Genomic DNA, 21,994 nt, shown 5'->3' on the forward strand with positions numbered 1-21,994 from the left:
AAAAATTAATGAAACCCATGGCCCAATTACGTTGCTAATCTGCTGTAGGTTTACAACCTCGCGCGGGTGCGAATCATATTGAATAAATTGAAATGAATAGGATTGCTGAAAACTTCGTTTTCAGCAATTGGTTTCGTATTCTATTTATTTCGATGACAACAGCCAATTTAACTGCGCTTCTTTTACTGAACAAAACAAACAGTCTGGTGAAGTGGGAACAGTGAACTATTTTATAAAAAAAAAGATCCCTCACAACTCCAGAAACTTATGTAGAAATAAAAAATTCATCCCTCACACACACACACATACACACACACACACACATATACACACAATACTGAGAAATGTGCTTCGCTATCCGTTTAATTTGATGTCTTTCAATAATCGACAGGGTAGCTCTTTATTACAAGAATTCACGAAGTTTTTACAGGATCTTTTCGCGAGCACAATCCACAAAATATTTTTATGAAGAAGGGTCTCGACAACTGACAACCGATAATGCGTATAATACTTCGTGAATTCTTGTAATAAAGAGCTACCCTGTAGATTATTGAAAGACATCAAATTAAACGGATAAAAATATTATTAATAATACACATTTTGGTTCTTTCTTCCTGAAATAATCTGAATAAGAGAAAGATATGAACGCTTATCAATGAAGTCGATCTGCAGTTATGTAAAATGTCTTTTTTTTTTTTTTTTTGTAACTGCAGCAAAGTTCATTGTTCTAAACATTACAGCCCTTTGTATCTCGCCTTCAAAAGCATAAATTTTCTACTAAGCAGCGAAATAATTCATGAACTATTAATCATACTAACTGGTTCAACAATTTTTGTTGGACATAACAGAAATAGGAGTCAAAACAGTTGAATGTTTTCAGTACTGCTTCCTGCCTTATAAATTTTTGCAAATATATTCTGCTTAAATACAAGTCAGTTACTGGAAACATTCACCAAATATCGTTGTCTACTAGACTTTAGATCAGATCTGCTTACATATTCATGAACATTAATATGTGGTATTGGATCCAGAACAAAGTAACAGCAGTAAAAAGTGGTCCATAGTTCTTAATTGAGAAAGCAATTCATATTTTCGGTTTTCTGGATGTTTAAGAAGTGTTGCGTGTTTTTCTTTATGATTTTCATTATAAATTTCCTAAAACTGAAGACTAATGCACCATCCTGCCATGGATGCATACATAATTTTTTGGGGACACACTGCAGATAAATTCTTCTGCAATTCCCATATACCTAGCAAATTTCTTCAAATAAATCGGGGTTTTCCCGAACCATTTTTCACGAATTTTTTTCAGGAATATTTATCATATTTATAAAAACATTTTCAAATAAATTTTGTACGCAATATTTATCAGAAAATTTTTCACGAATATTTATCAGGAATTTTTGCAAGGAAATATTTACGTAGATTGAATATTATCTAGTTTGGCTGTATTTTCACATTTTAGATTTCTTCATAGCTTATTTTTGCTTTCCATATTGCAATATACTAATTATTGCATCTCTTCAGACTTTCTTTTTCTACTTTGTAAGTGGCTCCATCGTTTGGCAGTTCTCCCAAGTAATTAACCCATCTATTTCAACAGTAAATCCTTTACTTTGGTTTTCAAATTAACTAATTTATACTTGTATTTATTTTTTGGTATGCTCGCCTCCATCTCTGTTTTTTTTTTTTTTTTCGTAATCGCATTTTTCCATTATGGTATTTATCTTTTAAATTCTTTCTTTTCAAAGACTTCCGATTACTTTATTTAACTACTTTAAGCATGAGATAGCTTTCCTATATTTTTCTAAGTCTTCTCTAAGATCTCACTTAGATTTGCTTACTTGCCAGAAACTTTCTACATGAATTCTTTTCTTAGATTCCTGCTTAACTTCTTGAATCCACTAAGACGTTCAATTTTCTTATCTTTAAGATGTTCGGTTTTCTTATCTTTATCGATAACTTCGTTATATAATTCTTTACTTTAACTCTTTAATCATATTTTACTATTCAATCTTTAAGGATTTTTTTTTCTTCTTGTTTTGAAACTGAAGGATGTTTAACTTTGGTTAGTTGAAAACTTTCTTATACATTTTTCTTGTCGGTTGTTTCTAATAATTTATATGCATTTTTATTCTTATCCTTCGTGTTTTCTCTGAAAATGAATTTACTTTCGTTTAATGTCAAATTTATTTCGTGTTAGAAGTACTGAAGTTTTTTATGTAACAATTCCAGACACAAGAGGTTGCAAAAATCGATAGCATCGCGATGGATTTTGTGTGTGAAGGCTAATCAAATTAAATTTAGCTTAAGATTGGCCATTTTCTTAGGTTTATATTATTTTATATACATGTGTCATTTTCATGTAATCTCCCATCCACTAACGGTTATAAGTATGTTGAGCATTACTGCCGTGGGTAGGCTTTCATAGATATAAGCATACCTCCGAAGGAGAACCAATATTTTGGAGGGAGGTCACTACCCAGACCGGTTTCAGCCTTATGAATAAGTAAAGCCGTCTCTAAAAATTCGGACGATCCCTAGGCCACTCAATTGTGGGCGAAAGACCGTCCATCTCAGCGTTGGCTCCACTCAGTGATGGCCTTCCACCCTCCACCACCACCGAGCAGAACCGCTCAAATTCCGAAGAAAAGCATTCACCGACAAAGCCCCTCAGCGGGCCGTGCCGGAGAACACTTCCCCGGAGACTCAAATTGCTCCCTTAAGGCAAAAACCTTAAGAGAGCGAACTCATAATAGCCCCCACCGGTTTCAGCCTTTTTTGAGGCTTCATCAGTGAGTAGCTAGACCTAATACCAAAGTGTATAGCGAAAAGAAGTTGCACCTGTTTGGAAAACTGCGAATGAGTTTTCCAAACAGGTGCAACCATTAAGTTACTTAAGAATAAAGAGCTAATAAGCTTCATTTCGGCAATGAAAACATTACTTAAATTAAGGGGATATTAAATCCCACATAGTTTTAAAACCGAATAAGAAACTCAAAGATTGGAATCAGAGAGTTTCTTGCCGAATGCCGAATATAGTAAACTATAAAGTATCGGCGACACTAGCGTTAGCCAATGCAAGTGATCCTAGTACGTAGTACAATACCGGACGACTCGTTGCAAAGGTGGGGGAAGTTCAGATCGCTATTCTTAGGTATTTTCCATAATTTCCTAGGAAATGTGTTTTTACATTATGGAAAATACCTAAGAATAGCGATCTGAACTTCCCCCACCTTTGCAACGAGTCGTCCGGTATTGTACTACGTACTAGGATCACTTGCATTGGCTAACATTAGTGTCGCCGATACTTTATAGTTTGCTATATTCGGCATTCGGCAAGAAACTCTCTGATTCCAATCTTTGAGTTTCTTATTCGGTTTTAAAACTATGTGGGATTTAATATCCCCTTAATTTAAGTAATGTTTTCATTGCCGAAATGAAGCTTATTAGCTCTTTATTCTTAAGTAACCAATATTTTATTTCTAATGATTGATTCAAATAGTTACTCTATGATTTCCTTCCAGGCACCTCCACTGGAACAGTTGTCAAATCTGGGCAAGTCGAGGGCCTATAAGGACCCCGGATTATTATTGCATACTATAATTACTCTATTCTTACTCATTCATGTCACTTATGGCTTGATTTCAATTATTTAGATTAATGTCGACAGTTTTGAGCGCAGCTCTTGCTGTAACTTCGTCGTTTACCAGTCGATTTGATATTTTATTGGAAGAAAACCAAACCCAGTGTTTCTAAGAGAAAAAAACCGACGCCATCTAAAAGTTTGAAAAAGCTCAGAAGTCTTACTACCTAAACCAATCGTTTTATATATATATAAGCACTTCCTATATAGCACCAGGGACTCACATGGTTTGTGAAATTTTTCCGCAAGATTCGCGTATTTCTTGTTAATGCTTCGTATTCATAGTCGAAAGCTTCAGTTTCTGTTGAGGTTTAGAACAGTGGACATGTTGCTGTTCGTTCTGGTTCCTCCTCGAGAAAAAACAAACTCCGTATTTAACTGAGAGATCCTAAACTGTTTGATTAGATTGCACTACGTGTAGTAAATTCAATTTTCATTCCAATACCGAAGACAGTTTGTTTGGCAAAGTTTCGAAATTGTCGTCTTATTCTTGTTCATTCAGCAATTAAGTGAACGCTCGCCAGGGATAGTAAGAATGAAGGCTAAACACTCAAGTTAGTTAGTTCTTTACATTCCCTATTAGATGTGTATGGGCCTCCTAATCGTTACTAAGTTCACTCATTAAGCAATTCCAGTATAAATATGAATATAAATAGTGATGAGCACAAAGCTGCCTTGTAATAAGTTTAAGAGGAAACCAAGAAATTGCGTAACTTAAGAAAAAACCCTTCCTTGTTAATGGATAAATACGCAAGAACGCAAAGAAAAATATAAAGATAGTGCAATAACCGTATGCAAGAAAAGGGTCCGTGAGACTTAAGTTGGCGTCAAAAATTATAAAAAGGAGACCTAATAATTCATATCTGTTATTGATTTATCGTCAAAAGCAATGGTTGCATTTGAAACTTCAAGAATTTTCAAAGGCAGCCACTGAAAGTGTATATAAATACTTTCAGTTTGAAAAGTCAGTTTGATCGATGCCCTTCAGATCCCGTCTTAGAATAGAAGCACCTTTCTCACAGCTTTCTAACTGAAGGTGAGTTATCCGGTCTCGTACAGTGGTGGAGGGTTTTCTCTTGGAAACTAGTTTTTCATCTCGCAAACAGACAATCCGGCCAGGAGAATACACGCAATGCACACACAATTTATCCCACGGGCATAGGACTAATAAACCTATATTGGAATAACGGTTAGGAAATTCAAGCACCCTATTCTTCATTTTCAATCCATCCGTTCCTTAGAAACGGATAGAGTCTCCTGATTAGGGTCATGACGAATTAATGGAGCCGGCAAACCACTCCTTTGTTACATCCCGTAAGGGGCAGTATTTTATGGCTGTAGATCTGCGTGTTCAACAGGACGAAAAAAACTTCTACCGCCTGTAATGAGACCTACTAACTCACCATTTGATTATAAAGACCTGATAAATGTTCTTCAAGTCACAGGCACGATTCAAATCCGGGTCTTTCTAACAAAAATGCTCGTTATACCAACTGAGCTACGGAGGCTGTAGCGTATATTATAAGCTGATGGAAAGATAACCCCAATCCACCCCAAATTAAAACCGATAACTCAAATATTCTGAATTATGTGAAAAATAATTAAAAACGCAAAAAATACACAATATTCATGGGCGTCCGCAGAAAATTTTCCAGGAGGGAAAAACTTGGAGACAAATAATTACATCAATAAATTTTTATATAATTACTTAATTTTTTTTTCTCACAAGTGCATCCCGGGAGGAGGGGAGCAATGCCCCTCTCCTCTCCTCCCCCCCTCTGTGGACGCCTCTGTGGACGCCCATGATAACATTATATTAAAAAAAAAACTTACTTCACCCTCAATACTAATGCACTGTAGGTTTACAAACTTTGGTCGATGGGAATCACATAAAAAATTAGCATTTTAATAATACTTCGCTGGCGCTCTTGCAATTTCCATTTGCATTGTTCTGTAGCTAAATTAATATTCTGAATATTTTTAAATCGAACTTAAAAGTGTTCTTTATTCATTTTAATGTAAATTAAAAGGAATCAGTTTATAAAATAAAAAAAAAGAAAAGAAAGAAATTGAATTAAAAATACTGTTTACAGAGACAAGTTTTAATTGATTTATTTTTTTCTAATTTGATAAATAAAAAAAGCGGATTTTATACTAAAATAGGAAAAATTATAAACGTATTGTTGTTGAAAAAAAAAAAACTGTTTAAAAATGTAAATTACCACTAATGGCAGACAAATAAACAAGAGCCGGCACTATTTATAATTAAGTTATTTTAATTTATTCATTTTTTCCCTGTAAATTAAACTCTGTATTCTGATATTCCTTGCATTACAGGACTAAGTGATATCATCTTTAGAAAAGCCATTATTTCAGATTTTTCATTTAATTAGCATTTTTTTTTATCCATTACCATCTTTTAGCTGTGCTCAGACGAATTTCATTCCTTTAAAATATGGGTAATTGTTTATTCATTCAACTCGAATTTCATAACACCCAAGAGAACTTTATCATGCCATCGAACAGACACGATGTTATCAAAGGCAGACGATCTTTGGCGACCATCCAACATCGTACTGAAATTTCATCAGGTTTTACAGTGAACCCGTATCGTGCGGTTGCACATTTATAGTATCAATGAGCACGTAGTGGATCATCTTGCGGTAGTTTGTAAGAAGCCACTCTACTAAAGGCGTCCTACATTAAGTTCATGAATAATAGATGCTGAATTTTATGTTAAGGTCACACTTCCCCTCGGGAATATTTCATGAATTCTTAATGCTCGTGAGTCATAAAAAAAAAAAAAAATCGATGTATGAGAAAGAGGTTGGGGAAAAAAAATATTTTCTTTAATGCCTGTTAGTGTGTTCGTACCTTAATTACTGAACTCTGAGCGGTTTTAAAAAGAAGAGAAATGCCGAGAAGAAGCATTTCCCTCGTTCCAACCTTCTTCTTTAATTGGAGTCCCAAATAAGCTGTAAGAACGTATTAATATACATTCTATCAATTCATCACGTTTTGCGAAAGTTCGCGTTTTTCTAATCATTCTTTGCATTGCATAATTAGTAGTGTAATTCTATAAATACGTCATAAAAGTCTAACTCCATTATTAAACTAAAAAATAACTTACGCAAACTAATAAACAAAGTAATAAATTTTCTAAAAGAATTATAAATTTAGTAAGGCTTTTTTTTCCCCTGTGAGTTTCAGGTTTTATTTAACTTTAGCATTGTATTAACCTGTTTTATTTAATATTAGCGTTTTTATTAATAATATAATCTCTGTGTTAAAATATAGTGTGCAATAGTCTCATTAAATAACTCGGTTATAAATTCGAATCAAATCGCTAAAATAACATTTTATTTATTTTTTTACTGGCAATGATGAGAACCTAGCGCGTGTTTCGCGATAGAACATTCTAGGCCTAACGAGAAGTAAAAACTCTAGTCAGTGCGTGTACATAACCATCATAGAAGGAACATCGCTAGAGCGTGTCAATCTCAGTACTGTTTCTGTTTGATCACGTGATCTGTTTTATTTCGTGTGTTTATTTTTTAGTTATACATTATAATCTTGCTATGCATTAGAGTCAAAACATATTTCGTAATAAACAAATAAATGATAATTAAAACTAGGAATATCCAGCAAGTCTTTGAGGTAATGCGTTCAAACTTCAGTGACGGTGAGAGGCGAAGAACAATTGTCTATCAATTTCAAAAAAATGTTTGGGCTAAAAGGAGCCCTCTGCCGAATCAAGGAATCAAAAAGGTGCTATAGAATTTATTTATTTTATATTTATTTTAGAAACAACTGTAATTGTGAATATAAAATTTGAGAAAAAAACAGCTTTTCGACTTATTGTACTATAATATATTTACGAATTCACAAATAGGGATCGTTCTTCGCATAACCTTTGAATCTAAGCACATAAATTTCACATTCAATAGAATAAAAAGGGAAATTTTCAGCAGACGAAAAATTTTCGCGCCAAATGAACCGTTTTGCAAACGTTCTGTGCGTTGTATATTCAATGCTTGGCATAATGCCAACAGAAAAGTAACACATATTAACAAACGATAGCCGGTTGCACACAGCGGATCTTTGTAAAATGCCAAATAAAATAATTTAATCAAACGAACTAAACGTAAAACTTGAAATATAGTTTAGCTTTTATCTCGATTTAACTTTCTGGATATTAAAATAAAAACCAAACTTCAACTCAGACATAAAAATAGTTTATTCTTAATAACAATGATAAACTGCTTAATTTAAAAATGTACTTTATGTGCTTGGAAAAAAAAAAAAAGTTTTTCATATTTCAATATACGGAAAGACTTAAAAGATTTCAAGTAACGTACCGTCCTTCGCTACGTAAGACATTCTTATCGCTATTGTTTGTAATATTAAAACTTTTTCCAATAAAGTATCCAAAACTATGCTGAATACACGCGAAGGTATCTTCTCATTGCAAAAGCAAACGTCTGATGAAATGACACAAGGGGAAAATATCTACTTCCACCACGGCTACAACACCCTTTCGATGCTTTGCCACACGTAACTGTCACTCCAACTGCTATTGATAAGTTCTTTTAGAGAAACGTTTGTGAGTTTTGCATTCAGATGTGACATGTTTTCTCTTCATGGTGCTATCTTTATCATGCACGGCAGTGAATGGTAGAAGCTTCCCTCTTGGAACAACAGCAGCTTCAATATAACTTGTCATTCTACAGGGAACTGGGCGAGTGTAGCGTCACATATATATTTCTTTAGCCTTCAGCCATCTAGCGAAACTGATAAAAACTGAATAGTGTATAGGGACAGCAGACGCGCTGCAACATCTTTTCATCTCAAGGAAGACTTTGAGGGTATTAAGAACAATTTTTTGACGCTATTCTAGCTCTGGGAACAAACGCGTGCGTCCATACATATCATATAACTTTGGTAGCGTTTTAAATCGTTTAGAATGCAGCGACCATGACGAATACGCTATTGTTAATTCTCTTCGGCCAACGCAAAAGTCGAAAAGTTCTCACTTTTATTTATTTTTCCCCTTTCGTTTATTATATACAATGTGCTATCATTGACATAGCAGCAAATCAACCTTCGATATATGGAATAAGGCTTATTTAGAAAAAAAAAAATTGTTAAGCGAAAAATTGGTAAAATAGTTTTTACGTTAATTTAAAAGACAAAGTAACACCTGATATACGCATTGTAATAAGAGCTGCTTAACTTACTTAAATTAAAACAACAAAAAAATAAAAATAAAAATAAAAAATCTAAGACTAAATCGCAACTAGAGTTCCGTCTCGTTTTTATGAAAATAGGATTATAATTTTTTTCTTTAACTTAATTGAAAATTTTCTGTTTTATTCTGGATTATTCAGGGGAAAAAAGCTTGATAAATATCAGTCTAAATTTCCTCGTTTTTTTTTTTTTTTTTTCGTGCTATGATTGGCACACTAAGAAATACATAATGACCACATTAAAATTATTTTAAAATACGTCAATTTTTTGTAGTGAAATAAAATGAAACATGAAAGATTCGAAATATTATCAGATTGTAAATCTGATAATATTGTAAATATTATCAGATTTACAACCCTACCACATTGTAAATCCCTATTATTCACAATAAAGAGGAGATAGACCTTGCTGTAAACAACTTAACCAGTCAAATCAAAAAAGCAATAACATCGGTCATGAAAACCACAGTCTTTCACCCTAGCGGCCGGATCCCTGAAGAAATTATGGACCTAATCAGGTTAAAAAACAAAGCCAGAAAGAGGTACCATAATACAAGAACTCCTCAAGACAAAACAACTCTGAATAATTTAAACAAACAAGTTCGTGAGGCCCAGCAAAAACATCGAAACCATGATTGGGAAACTAATCTGTCGAACTTAAACGCAGAGGACAGATCCATCTGGAAATTCTTGAAAGCCCTCCGCACCAAAAGGCAAGTTATACCTCCAATTCAGATTAACAAGGGAGTAGCCCACACTGATAGTAAAAAAGCAGAAGCTCTAGCTGACAACTTGGAAATTCAATTTAATCCCTCTAACGAAAACCTGAATATCAATCTTATCTACAAGATTCACCGCCGAGTCAAGCAGGTGTTACAACAACAAAAGGAAAACTCAGAACTCATCACACCCACCTCTCCAGCAGAAGTTATAAACATCATAACCCATCTGAACAACAACAAGGCCCCAGGCCCAGATGGCATCTCGAACAGAATAATCAAACTACTCCTCAGAAGAGCCATTGTCCAGCTAGTCAACATAATCAATGCCATCCTCAGACTCAAGCATTTTCCTATAAGTTGGAAAACGGCAGACATCATGCCAATCAAAAAGATTGGAAAGAACTCTCAACTCCCCGAAAGCTACAGACCTATCAGTCTTCTACTCAGCCTTGGAAAGGAGGCAGAAAAAGTCATCCTTACAAAGCTTCAAACAGCAACTGATAAGCTAGGAATTATTCCGGACGAGCAGTTCGGTTTCAGAAAAAATCACAGTACTACTCAACAAATACACCGACTGGTGGAACACATTACAAAAGGTTTCAGCTGGAACCTCCACACAGCTGCAGTCTTTATAAATGCTGCAAAGGCTTTCGGCAAGGTGTGGCATCAGGGTCTTCTCTATAAACTCATCAAATACAATGTGCCAATTAACCTTGTAAAAATAATTAACTCTTATCTGAAAGACAGATTCATACAAGTCAAAATAAATGAAACTCTTTCAACCGGACGCAAAATCTTGGCAGGGGGACCACAGGGCTCACTTCTGGCCCCCCCTGCTATTTTCTATCTACATAGCTGATATCCCTAAAAATCCTAATTCAACAATCACTGCGTTGTATGCTGATGATACTGCTTTATTAGCAAGTTCTCGCAGCCCCAAACTAGCTATCAGTAGACTTCAAAACAATATCCATATATTGGAGAAATGGCTGATGGACTGGAGGATACAAGCAAACCCACTGAAGAGTTCAGCCATACTGTTCTCTAAGAAGAAATTTCCGACCAATGAAGACATACACCTGCTAGGAGTCAAGATTCCATGGTAGAGCGAAGTAAAATATCTCGGTGTGATGCTTGACAAAAAACTTCAGTTCACCAATCACATAAAACACGTGAATTCCAAGACATCGAAAGTAATCGCACAACTCTACCCCATGATCAACAGAAGAAGCAAACTGGATACCCTGAACAAGCTTCTCATGTACAAGATGGTAATACGCCCAGTCATCACTTACGCATCTCCTGCATGGAGCCACACCTCGCATACAAATATTTTTAAACTGCAGAAGATACAGAGCAAATGCCTGAGAATGATCCTGGACGCCCCATGGTTCATTAGAAACTCTCAGATTCACAGAAAACTCAACATTCCCTACATCACATCCTTCATGACCTAGCAGAAAAGTTCTTGGCCAAGACAAGCAATCATCCAAACCCCCTGATCAGGCAAGCTTCAGATTACAATGAAGCAGAATTCTGCAAATACAAAAGACAAAATACCCAATTCTATGCTCAGCTGAACATAGCTAATTTCACTTCGCATTCAGGGCGAGCTTAAAGCTCAATAACTCTCCACTCAAAGAACTTCCCTCTCAGACAAAGGGGAATATGAAAGCATATATGCTTCACCCATCAAACCAGTAACGTTCTTCATCAAGGATTTAGGCCTAGCATGGCCTGTTCTGGCCTTAGAAGTCATCGTTGAATCATTTAAGAGGACGTCCTGGTTTTCTTTTTCCTAATGGCTTGTACTTTAACGCTTGTTTTGGTAATCTTTCTGTTTTCATTCTTTGAACGCGTTCCATCCATTTATGTTTATATTTTTTAATTTTTTAAGTATAAATTTATAACATAAAAAAAAATAAGAATAGCGAAATTGGGCAACTTACTTGAAGATTATTTCCCATGTGGTAGCTGGGATAAGAATAGCGCTGACGTAACCTATGCGTGTCGTAAAAGGCGACTAAAATGACCGCTGAGTTTCGAGAGTTCGCTCTCTCAGGTTTCTTCCGAAATTTTGCTCCCGGTGAGGGGGGGTTGGATTTCGGGGGAATGCCCTGAGAGAGCATTTTGAGTCTCTGGGGAGGGAGTTCTCCGGCGTGGCCCGTGAGGGGCTTTATCGGTGGATGCTTCTCCCTGGAATTTGAGAGGTTCTGCTCGGTGTGGAGGGGGGGGGTCACTGAGTGGAACCAACGCTGAGTTGGACGATCTTGCGGCCACTATGAGTGGTCTAGGGATCGTTCTAATTTTTACACAGGGCTTTACTTACGTATCATCCCCATTGTAGCTCATGCATGTCGTACGAGGCGACTAAAATGGGCATCCTGGGAGGGTAATGGATGACATGATCAGAGCTTTATATAGCTCAATAACACCCTATCCTTCACTGTCCTCTTCAGATAACGGGGAATATGAAAAGCATTCTTGCTTCGCCCATCTAGCCAGTCCGTTTAAGGACTTAAGGACAACTTACTTGAATTCTTTCGTCTTGAATAGAATTTTATCTTCTTTGCCGGTTTCTGCTATAGAAACAAGTAGAGCACTTAAAAAAAGGAAAATAAATATAAAGGTTCCTGGTTTTTAATTGAAATACATATCGAGATAATTCCTATACGGAAATTCTCGGAAACTTTGTTCAAAATTTTCTAACGTTTTCAAGTTTCATTCCATTCAGTTATAAAAAGATGATGGATCTTTAATATCCTCATATGTATTACTTAAATTCGCCCAAAGTACTCCTTAAACATTAGCAATTAAGTTTTGACTTAGTTTCAACGAAATATACCAATTTCCAACTGGTATCAATATAATTGAAGGCAGTTTCTTGAGCGATATTACAAGGTAAAATTTTGAAGTTAATAGCTTAGTTATGAATATTTCATATTGCCGCACATTTAATGAACCTTAACAATAGCTGTCTGAAGAAAATGATGCAGTTCCAAATTTAATTAAAAAATGTAGAATCCCTGTTCATCAATATTTAAATGAGAATCCTTTGAGTTAATACTAACGCATTCATTAAAAAGAATCTCCTCGCTATTTAAATTCAAAAACAAGGTGCTGTAATGCACGAAATTTCCACTCAATTTGTTTTTTATTTAAATCTCAGACACTTTGATAAAGGATTCTGCTTGCCTAGTTGATAATTAAATCCCATGTGAAGAACTCCCTCCATAGAAGAAAGGACTTCCAATTAGCATACACACAGAAGGCTACACAATATTAAATGAAACTAACTTAATTAATTAACATAATTAGCGATCTGCCACTTGGAACGATCCGAGATATAGTTCTTCGTTAGTCATATGTATCATTTATGTTCCATATACATCAATTTTATGCTTTGCTGCCGCTGCTCTTAATGCTTTTGAAGTGATGTGAAAAGCTCATTACGGCGTGTCCGAGAAAACGTAAAATCAAAGCAATCATTTCCCACGGAATTCTTCGTACGACTTATAACTTTGGGTTGGTGAAGCGATGTACGCTATTGATGAAACATGGCGATTAGGGAAAGACCAAATAAATGAATAATTTCGATTCTTATTCCTTTATGTGTGAAGTTAAGTTGTTATTAACATTCATTCTGCACGTAAATAAAGTATTTTCTTTAAATGATTCAATGTGAAATATCGTTAAATAATAATTAAATTATTATTTTTTTTAAAAAAATCTTGAAACTGTAACATGAACTATTTATTTCAGACATAATATTCAATAAAGGAGTTCTTATTTTGATATTATCATATCTATTAAAAATTCTTCTGACGCCTTTTTCATTCCCCAAAGGGAATGAGAAGCATTCTTTACACCACAAATTAGAAATACAGAAATGAAATCAAAGCTCAAATCGCATGCCTGTGTTACAGGAGGGAAAAAAAATCAACAACTATGTTTTCGGACTTTGCTCCAATGGCTAAATAATACAAAAGTGGAGATCTTGTGAATGTGAAACATAGGGAACGAAATCGTATTAAAATGCATCCGGCAGTGCTTTAATAAAAAAATAAAATAAATAAAATAACGTAATTTGAAGAGAAAGGTTGGTGCTCAGAAATCTACTTTTACTAAACCAACACCATCGTCGAAAAGCGACTTTGATGAACTTGTTGCCGCACATGAACGCCCCTCATTAAGTTGTGTTACATGTAAAAAAACAACAACAGAAATATGTAATTAAATTTTAATTTAACAACTTATATTTAAATCAATCAAGTATTTCTCCCATTGTTATTGTTCTCTCAGTATTAAAATTGTTTAACAAATCTAGTAATTCAATACATATAACTATTTCCTTGAAAAAAACGCAGAGTTTATTTTTATTTAAGTTCTGTCTTAAAAGTGTGCGGCCCGTGACGCTACCACTCATTATATATTGGCCCTCGTATAGAATGAAGTTGGCCACGCCTGGTCTAGACCACGGGTGGTGAATCTTTTAGGTTCCATGAGCCAATTTTTTCACGTACGAGTTCAAATGCGCCATACAACTATTGAGCCCTTAAAACTCCCTGTAAAAATATGTTAATATAGAGATCTTTAATATTCATTAAATTTATGCTTACTATCCTCTTCTGTTTTCCTTTTTGCTCGTTTTCTTTTGATGGGTAACTGAATGCAAAAACAAGGCTTAATTTTGTAAAAAGTACGAAACTGCAAATGTTCACAAAGGATGAACAAAGCACAACTCGGTAGCGCACGAATATCAATTGTAAGCTGACTGACAAAAACCTGCGACGCACCGCCGTTGCTAATGCATGGCGCCTGAGGATCAAACAAGTGAATGTGCAAAAGATGTGTACGAAACAATAAAATCCGTAAAAATAATTATTAAGTTTTAGCTTTTTTCTACAAATCGGTTTTTGGTTAATACTTTTCGTATAAATAGGCTTAATGTTTTTTTATTATTATCATTGGAGTCCAATGCGCCCTTTGGGTGCATGCACCATAGGTTGGCCATCCCTGGTCTGGACTAAGCGCATTTCGACTTTACTAAAATACCATTTCTGTGATACGATGTGTTATATAAAGATCCTGCAAACTTTGATTACAAGTTTAATTAACTGTCCTATTTTCAGTAATAACAGAAATATTTAGTTGCTTTCCAATTGGCACTAAACTCAGCTTAGAAGATTTTATAATATGTGGAAATATGTAGGACTTGAAACACAATTAGTACGGCAGATAGTTGAGTGATCTACAATTAAAGCTTAGGAAGAAGCAAGTCAAGAAGCAAACAACTTCATGCAATGAAGAATTCGATATTGAGGAAATGCTGAACAAAAGTTTCTTATATTTAGGGAGAAGTGATAGAAAAGTTATACTTTTAGCACTCATACAAAAGTTAGTATTAAGAAACAGAAGATGGCTCTGATTTTTTTTTTAAATATTCTTAAAAAATTAAAAAAATGAACCAGATTACTAATTATATTTCCGTGCTTAATTATTTATTTTGGCAACCACACATAAAATTTGGATGAAGTCCAAGTATGTAATGAGATTAATACAAAAATCATCTTAGAATATTTTTAATTAAAGATTGTGCGCAGATGCAAGCACATTTCCGACTTGGATCATTAGCTGCTAATTAACTCGCAGAGTTTCTCGTAGCTTTTCGCTTCCTGGTAGACTTGAAGTATAGATAATGGTTTAATCGATTTTAGGTGTTGAAAAATTATTTCTTTTTAATGCTGCACACTTTTTTTATTTGGTGTATATTGAACTGGCGACCAAGTAAGAGATCTGAAGGTTCCCAGACTGATGGCTTAAGTTTCGTAGTTTAAAAATGTTGGGAAAAAAAAATTACGAACAGCCAACTAATGCATTTTTTTTTTTTTTTGGTGTAAATGTTGGTAAAGTAATTTGTTTTGGTAAATAAAGAATAATTTTTTGAAAACTAATTGAAATATTTTACAAACAGATTTTATCAATATTGTAAGTTCGGAATCCTCATATTTGTCTTGTCTCTGCCAGTCTTTATTATTATTATTATTATTATTATTATTATTATTATTATTATTATTATTATTATTATTATTAGACACCTCCAGGGAGTCCAAAGACTCATCGAGGGAGAGTGTGCCAACAGCATCGAACGATTGATCGTCTTCCAACTGCGCTCAAACTTACTTAACACGTTCATTGCCAATCACGCGATATCGCGCGATGCGAGTTCTCACCAAACGGACGATCACGTGTTATCGCGTGGCCGTCGCTAACTAAATAAAAAAAAAAAAAAAATTTGGCCACCACACGAAATTCCAATTTTCAGCTTGGCAATGAAAGTGTTAACTGAGCCATTAGTAGCAGAGTCTCTACCAATCGACCAACCTTTGCCGGCATAGCGTAAAAAATTCAGAGACAGAAATACGAAATTAACTGCGTGTTTGAAAACAACGAAATAATCTTTATTATAATAATATTAATTAAGAAATTGGAATTGGTATCATACGGAATTCGAAACAAACAGAAAGAAAGAAATATATAACCGCTTACTAAGATATATGCTTGCGATCTACACAACATTCGTTATGCGCCTGTGCAAAGATTGCAGTCACATGTTTACCGTTGACCAGTGCTGTGGTGAGCATGCGTAGTAACCTCGCAATTAATACGCATATCAATTCATTGATTGCATAAACGTAAACAATTACATTAGTTGTTCTAAATTTTTTTTTATATCTGTAACTTCCTCTTTCAGAATAAAAATGTATTCAACTTTCTGAGATCATACTACCATAACTAAATTTACCCTATGTTTAATCACGGCGAACAGACGACACCACACTATGGGGGGAAGTGCAGTTTAATCATCATTATCACTTCCTGGCATGTACCCTCATGGGATGCCGAGGATACGGTGACACTACAAGATAATTAAGTTTCATTATTAATTTCCTATGAACAATTTTCTTCCAAATTAATCTACTGGATATCAGGTCTCTAATATTGAACGGTATTTATATTTCAGTTTTCTAAGGCAATGCTAATAGTATCGGTCTATTTAAATCTTAATTTCCACCTGGGTATCAACCCAGTCAGTTTTACTACAAATAACTTATTATTAATAGTTTAAAATAAAGGATATTATGGGTTCATTCATATTTTATAGCAAATTTAAATTTTTTTCTATTTTGGCTATAAAATATGGATGGATTCATAATATCCTCCATTTTAGTTTCTTATTATTCCCAAATTGAAGCTTTTCAGCCCTGTACTTTAATAATTTATTATTCATATTTATGTATTTATTATTTATCTCTTTGTTTATTTATTTATTTATTTGTGTTTACTTGCTTTTCAGTATCTCCTTCCAGTACCTTAAAGTTGAATATTTTTTTTTTATTTAATAAATTTTAATTTCAATAATATGCCTACTTCTCATACCTTCATTTTTAAATTCTGCAACCGAATCCGTATGTTCACTTCCTTTTCTTTTCTTTTTTTTATTTCTTGGTTAAAATCTTTGTTAAAGTCTTTTTTTTTTTTTTTTTTTTTTTCAACTCTACTCTCTGATGTTTTAAAATTGGCACCTGTTTGTACGGTTTAATCAAAATAATAATGATGCAATTCAGGCTACTTACTACGAAGTCCAATGCACTTCAATTAAGCCAAACCTCTTAAAATAAAACGAAAGTTTTACCGTTGCAAACTGCTTTCCATAAACCAATAAATCAATCTTCAATTGGTTTAAGGACGCTCTTCAATTGCATCTAAAAAACAAGAAAAAATAAAATAAAATCGATTATCGTTGGGAAGTAAGTTGCTACGGTTCCATGACCCTCTCTGTATTGATAAAATTAAGTGGTACTGGAGAATCAAAAGAAATACAAGTTTCGCACTAAATTTTCTGTAGACCGTTTTAACAATGACATTTCAATTAATAAACATATACACTTGTTTTTTTTTGGGGGGGGGGGTAAATAAAATATGTTTTGGTATTAATTTACAAATTTCCTTTTTTTTTTTTTTGCTAAAAGGCATTTGTCAATTTTTTAGAAGGTTAAGAATTACTGAATTAGATGGAATATTAGAACACTAATAGCAACCATCGATGAGTTGGTTTTGACGTAGCCCTTCAGGAAAGATCTAGGATCGAATCCGATCTGAAAAAAAGAAGAGAATATTTATCGGGGAATTTGAATCAGAGGTGAGTTAGCCAGTCTCATAAGACAGTAGAAGGTTTTTTTCTCCCTGACACTCAGATTCTTCGTCCCTCAAAACAGGCAAACTAGCCCAGGGAACACACATACTACAAACAAAAATACTTATACGGGCTAGGAAGGAAACGGGAAACCGCCTTTTTTTATTATCATTATTCCCTAGTAAAGCTGTTACCCTACCATTAGGTTGAAGGACACAAATAAACAGCCTTGGAAAGATTTTGTAAAGCAATCTGTCCAGGGTGCGTGATTTAATGTCAAGTTCATTCTGCATTGGTATGATACTGTGTTTTTTTCAGTAGAAAAAAAAAAAAAATAAGGACTTCGTTTCCTTTCATATATCACGAATCTAAAATGATGCCATAGAAATATAATCCATTCCTAACGAATCAGAGAATGATCTGAATTTATACTTAACTAAATCATTCTAATTGATATCTTCAATTTAAAGAAAAATAATAAGAATTTCGACATGGACAAATTGGCTTACCAACCTTCCATGGCATCATCAAAAGTACAGAACTTTTCAATCGAAGTTGATAAAGCCGATCAAAGATTGAAGAGGTTTCACTTCTCAAAAGTAAAACCACTTCTGCGATCTAAGCGCGGGCGTGCACACACACGCACACCTACCCACTCGAATACGAATTTAATTATAAACAACTTCGGGTTTCATTTACAAAGATCGAATGCAAAACTATAAAACATTATTAAAAGGCAATTAATTTCTTCCATAAATCCATTCGACAGTTGAATAAATTCCCTTCTTAAAACGCCTTTCCAATTAATCAGCTTTGCTAATAAGGAAACAGCTTATGAAAACTGTCTTGACGAATGCGAAACTTTGCTTCCTTCATGTGTGATGATGGCGGAGAATAACGAGAGCTGTTAATGAGGTCGACACAAATGACGAAAAGGTGTAGAGTTTTGAAGTAACCTTTAAAAGCAGCGTGTTCGTGCGAATTCAACTGTCTACGCATGAAACGCAGGTCTCTGAATAGCTTTAATTTCATATTTTAATTCCATCTTTCCATCTAGTCGAGAATCGCATAATACGACTCGGAGTTCAGACGTAAAGGGTCAAGTGTACTCCTTGAATACATACGGCGAGATTGCTGATCGCTTAATTAGAATGAAGAAGATTCGCGAATTCCAGATAAGTTTCTAGCTATTCTGTAATAAGCAGATTTTCTCATGCTAATTTCCTTTCGGAATGAGCCGAAAGTGCTGTTTCTCTCATTGCTGTGGATAAATGCTATCAGTTTCGCATGTAAAATTACTGCTATACATCACTAGAATTCTCCTGAGCTTTGACAGTTTCGCATTTGGAATCAATCACTTGAGATGAGTTCGCATAATACAGACAGTAGCCAATTAACGATTTGCATTGAAGCTTTCCGGATAGCAATAAAAGGAATGTATCTGAACGGTCACGATTGCGAATGTCGCAAATTACTGTCGCTTTGCAATCTATTTAAATATTTATTACTGACCTTAATCGCCTAGTAAAAACGTGCTTCCAATATGCTTTGAAAATTGCCTTTTTTTTGTCAGTTATTTAAACATGTTAAGAATAGTGCTAATATGATCATTACTGAAGCAAAAACGTAATTTATGGTGTAATATTCATTATTGTCATGTTTGCTGAAACTTTCGTTTGGTCTTTTGCACATCTCGAGAGATTGATCGGTTGCTACTGTACTATTTAGCTTTTAAGCTTAATAAAATTGAATTATTGAATTTCAAGCATAATTTAGTATAATCAACGAATGCTAAGCCTTTATCGATTAAAAAAACATTACTTTTATGATCTTGGATTCAATCATTATCAGAATTAAAGAAATATTTGGAGATACGTATTGATGTAGTACAACATTAAACACGGGTATTGTTTTCTTCGTTTTAGCTGGAAGAATTCCAAAACTTCGCTTTGAAAAGTAATCAGAAAAATAACTCAATCAGTTCTCGACAGAGGAGGGGGAAGATGCACAAGGGCTTAAAGAAATACACTAAAAAAAAAAAAAAAAAAGAAAAGTTTCTCCACTTCCCTCCCACCGTTTTTTATGTAGACTAATCACTATTGATACAATAAGTTCATTATAATTATACAAAAATAATTATTTTAATATGTGATTCCTTAGTACGGCTTGAAGAATATACAGAATCAAAAGATAGTAATAATATGCCGTCTCCATTTCACTTCCTTAATTTTGACTGATATTGTAATCCTCAGTTAGTGATCTTTTAAGTCGATTGTCTACACGGGCAAACGATACGGCAATAATAAATTTAGTAGCGTGGGTTCTATCAGTGGCATGGACTAGCAAAACGCACACAGTCTTAATAAGTCACGCACATCTTGGGAAAGAGAAAAAGATAAGCATATCTGGAGGAACATGCAAGATAATTCGCAAAATATTCAATTATACAGTATCTGAATCAGGAAGAAAAAGAAAAAGAAAAAGAGTGGGCCAATCGATATTTTCTATCAATTCTGTTATAATTAGGACAGATACTCAGCTTCTTTCTAAGAGAACAGTTGCATTGCCCCCCCACCATCAATATTTCATTTTTAAAAAAGGTTACTGGGACTAAATCGTATAGTGCATTCAACATTTTCTGACATATTATTTTAATTGAGGACATTGTTACCACAGAAATCCGATTTCTTTCTTAGTAATAGCAGTAACAAGTAAGATAAAGATCGTAGACAATCATGGGGGAGGGGAGAGTTTGCAATTGCATTCTTGTATAGAAACCAATTTCATTATCACAATCTCTTTAATTCAGAGCAAGTTTGATATATATATTGTAGACATTTTTTTTTAAATTTTGTTGTTAAAATTGGTACACTCGTCGAATTCTAATAGTAATCCGAAATAGCAAATGTCAAGCCAAGAAGAACTGATTATTATTTTGCATTGTTTACCAATAAAATAGTTCAGTACAGCGGGGGGGGGGGGGGGGAAGAAGAAAGAAAAACATATTATTATTAGTTCAATGTGTTTCTCAATAAAAATGAAGTTATACTAAAAAACATCTTTTAACAAGCAGTCTTGGACCACAAACGAAATTAATTAATAAACCCACTACTAAATTAACAACCACCAAAGTTTAATGAGCATTGAACATGAGATTTTACAAAATATTAACTTTGATGACCTAATACATGATTTTGCCACATCAAAATGTAGAAAGGTCACCTTATAATGTTAGTTTTGCTATGGGGAAGCGTGTGAGTGGAAAGAAGTGAATTGTTGTGTTATTTTTGTTTTGAATATCGCCTTCACATCCACCAATAGAATTACTTGGAACTTCAAAATCGATGAGTATTTATTATTATTATTGTTATTACTGAACATTAGGTAATGTGATAGGGGGCCCTCACATTCCTCCCCCCCCCGGGCCCAAGAAGGTATTGATTCGGCCCTGACTGAAGGTGAATTAGTCTGTCTCATACAGAGATGGGAGGGATTTTCTCTCCCATCTCGGAAACTGGGGTTTTTCATCCGTAAAACAAACTAACCAAAAAAAAAAAAAAAAAAGCGCAACGGGTATAATGCACTTGCCATAGTCACAAAACAGGTTGAAAATATTCACAGTAAAATTTTCGATTGATATTTTCGTTGTTTTCGGAAAACTATCAATTATGTCTGCGATAAAGTTATGTTATTCAAAGTTTCTCGAGTATTTCTTTTGTAATTTTTTTACATAGTTTTACATATTTTTGTAAAAAAACACAAGTGTATGAAAGAAAGTTATGACATCTTTTATTAATTCAACCTATTTTGAACTTATATATTCTAAATATTAATTTTATTTTTCTTAATTTCCACAACGAGCGATGTGTTTCAAGCAGAGACTGAAATAAGTTGACAAATTTTAATTACGATTTTTAATAGCCAATTTCATCAACTTCCACAAGCCCGTACAGAAAGCGACACATTCAGTTTCATCCAGCAGGAATGAAGTTACTGCAAATACGTAGAATTTCTCCCCATTTTCCCCTTCGTGCCCCTACAAATAATGTAATTTGAACAAAAATTCCAAATACCAAATTTCAGTAAAAAAATTCCTTCTGCCGAAGTTCCGGAATAATTACGTACATACTGGTGGAAGGACAAAATGGCTGATAGACGCTTAAAAGTATTTTGCAAAACGCAA

At 34.2% G+C, this 21,994-nt stretch overlaps 1 protein-coding gene across 1 annotated transcript in view; it reads left to right on the forward strand.

Moving 5' to 3' along the window:
- Positions 1 to 7,367: 7,367 nt before the first annotated feature.
- The window catches only part of LOC150099708 (uncharacterized), a 208,030-nt gene continuing 193,403 nt past the window's right edge, over positions 7,368 to 21,994 (forward strand). The window contains exon 1 of the mRNA XM_090403673.1: positions 7,368 to 7,414. The gene's annotated coding sequence lies outside the window, so the exon portion shown is untranslated. The remainder of the gene's footprint in view (positions 7,415 to 21,994) is intronic.

The sequence above is a fragment of the Typopeltis vanoorti genome, chromosome 14, assembly GCF_054136105.1.
Source record: "Typopeltis vanoorti isolate ZY-2024b chromosome 14, IOZ_Tvanoo_1.0, whole genome shotgun sequence".
Lineage (NCBI taxonomy): Eukaryota > Metazoa > Arthropoda > Arachnida > Uropygi > Thelyphonidae > Typopeltis > Typopeltis vanoorti.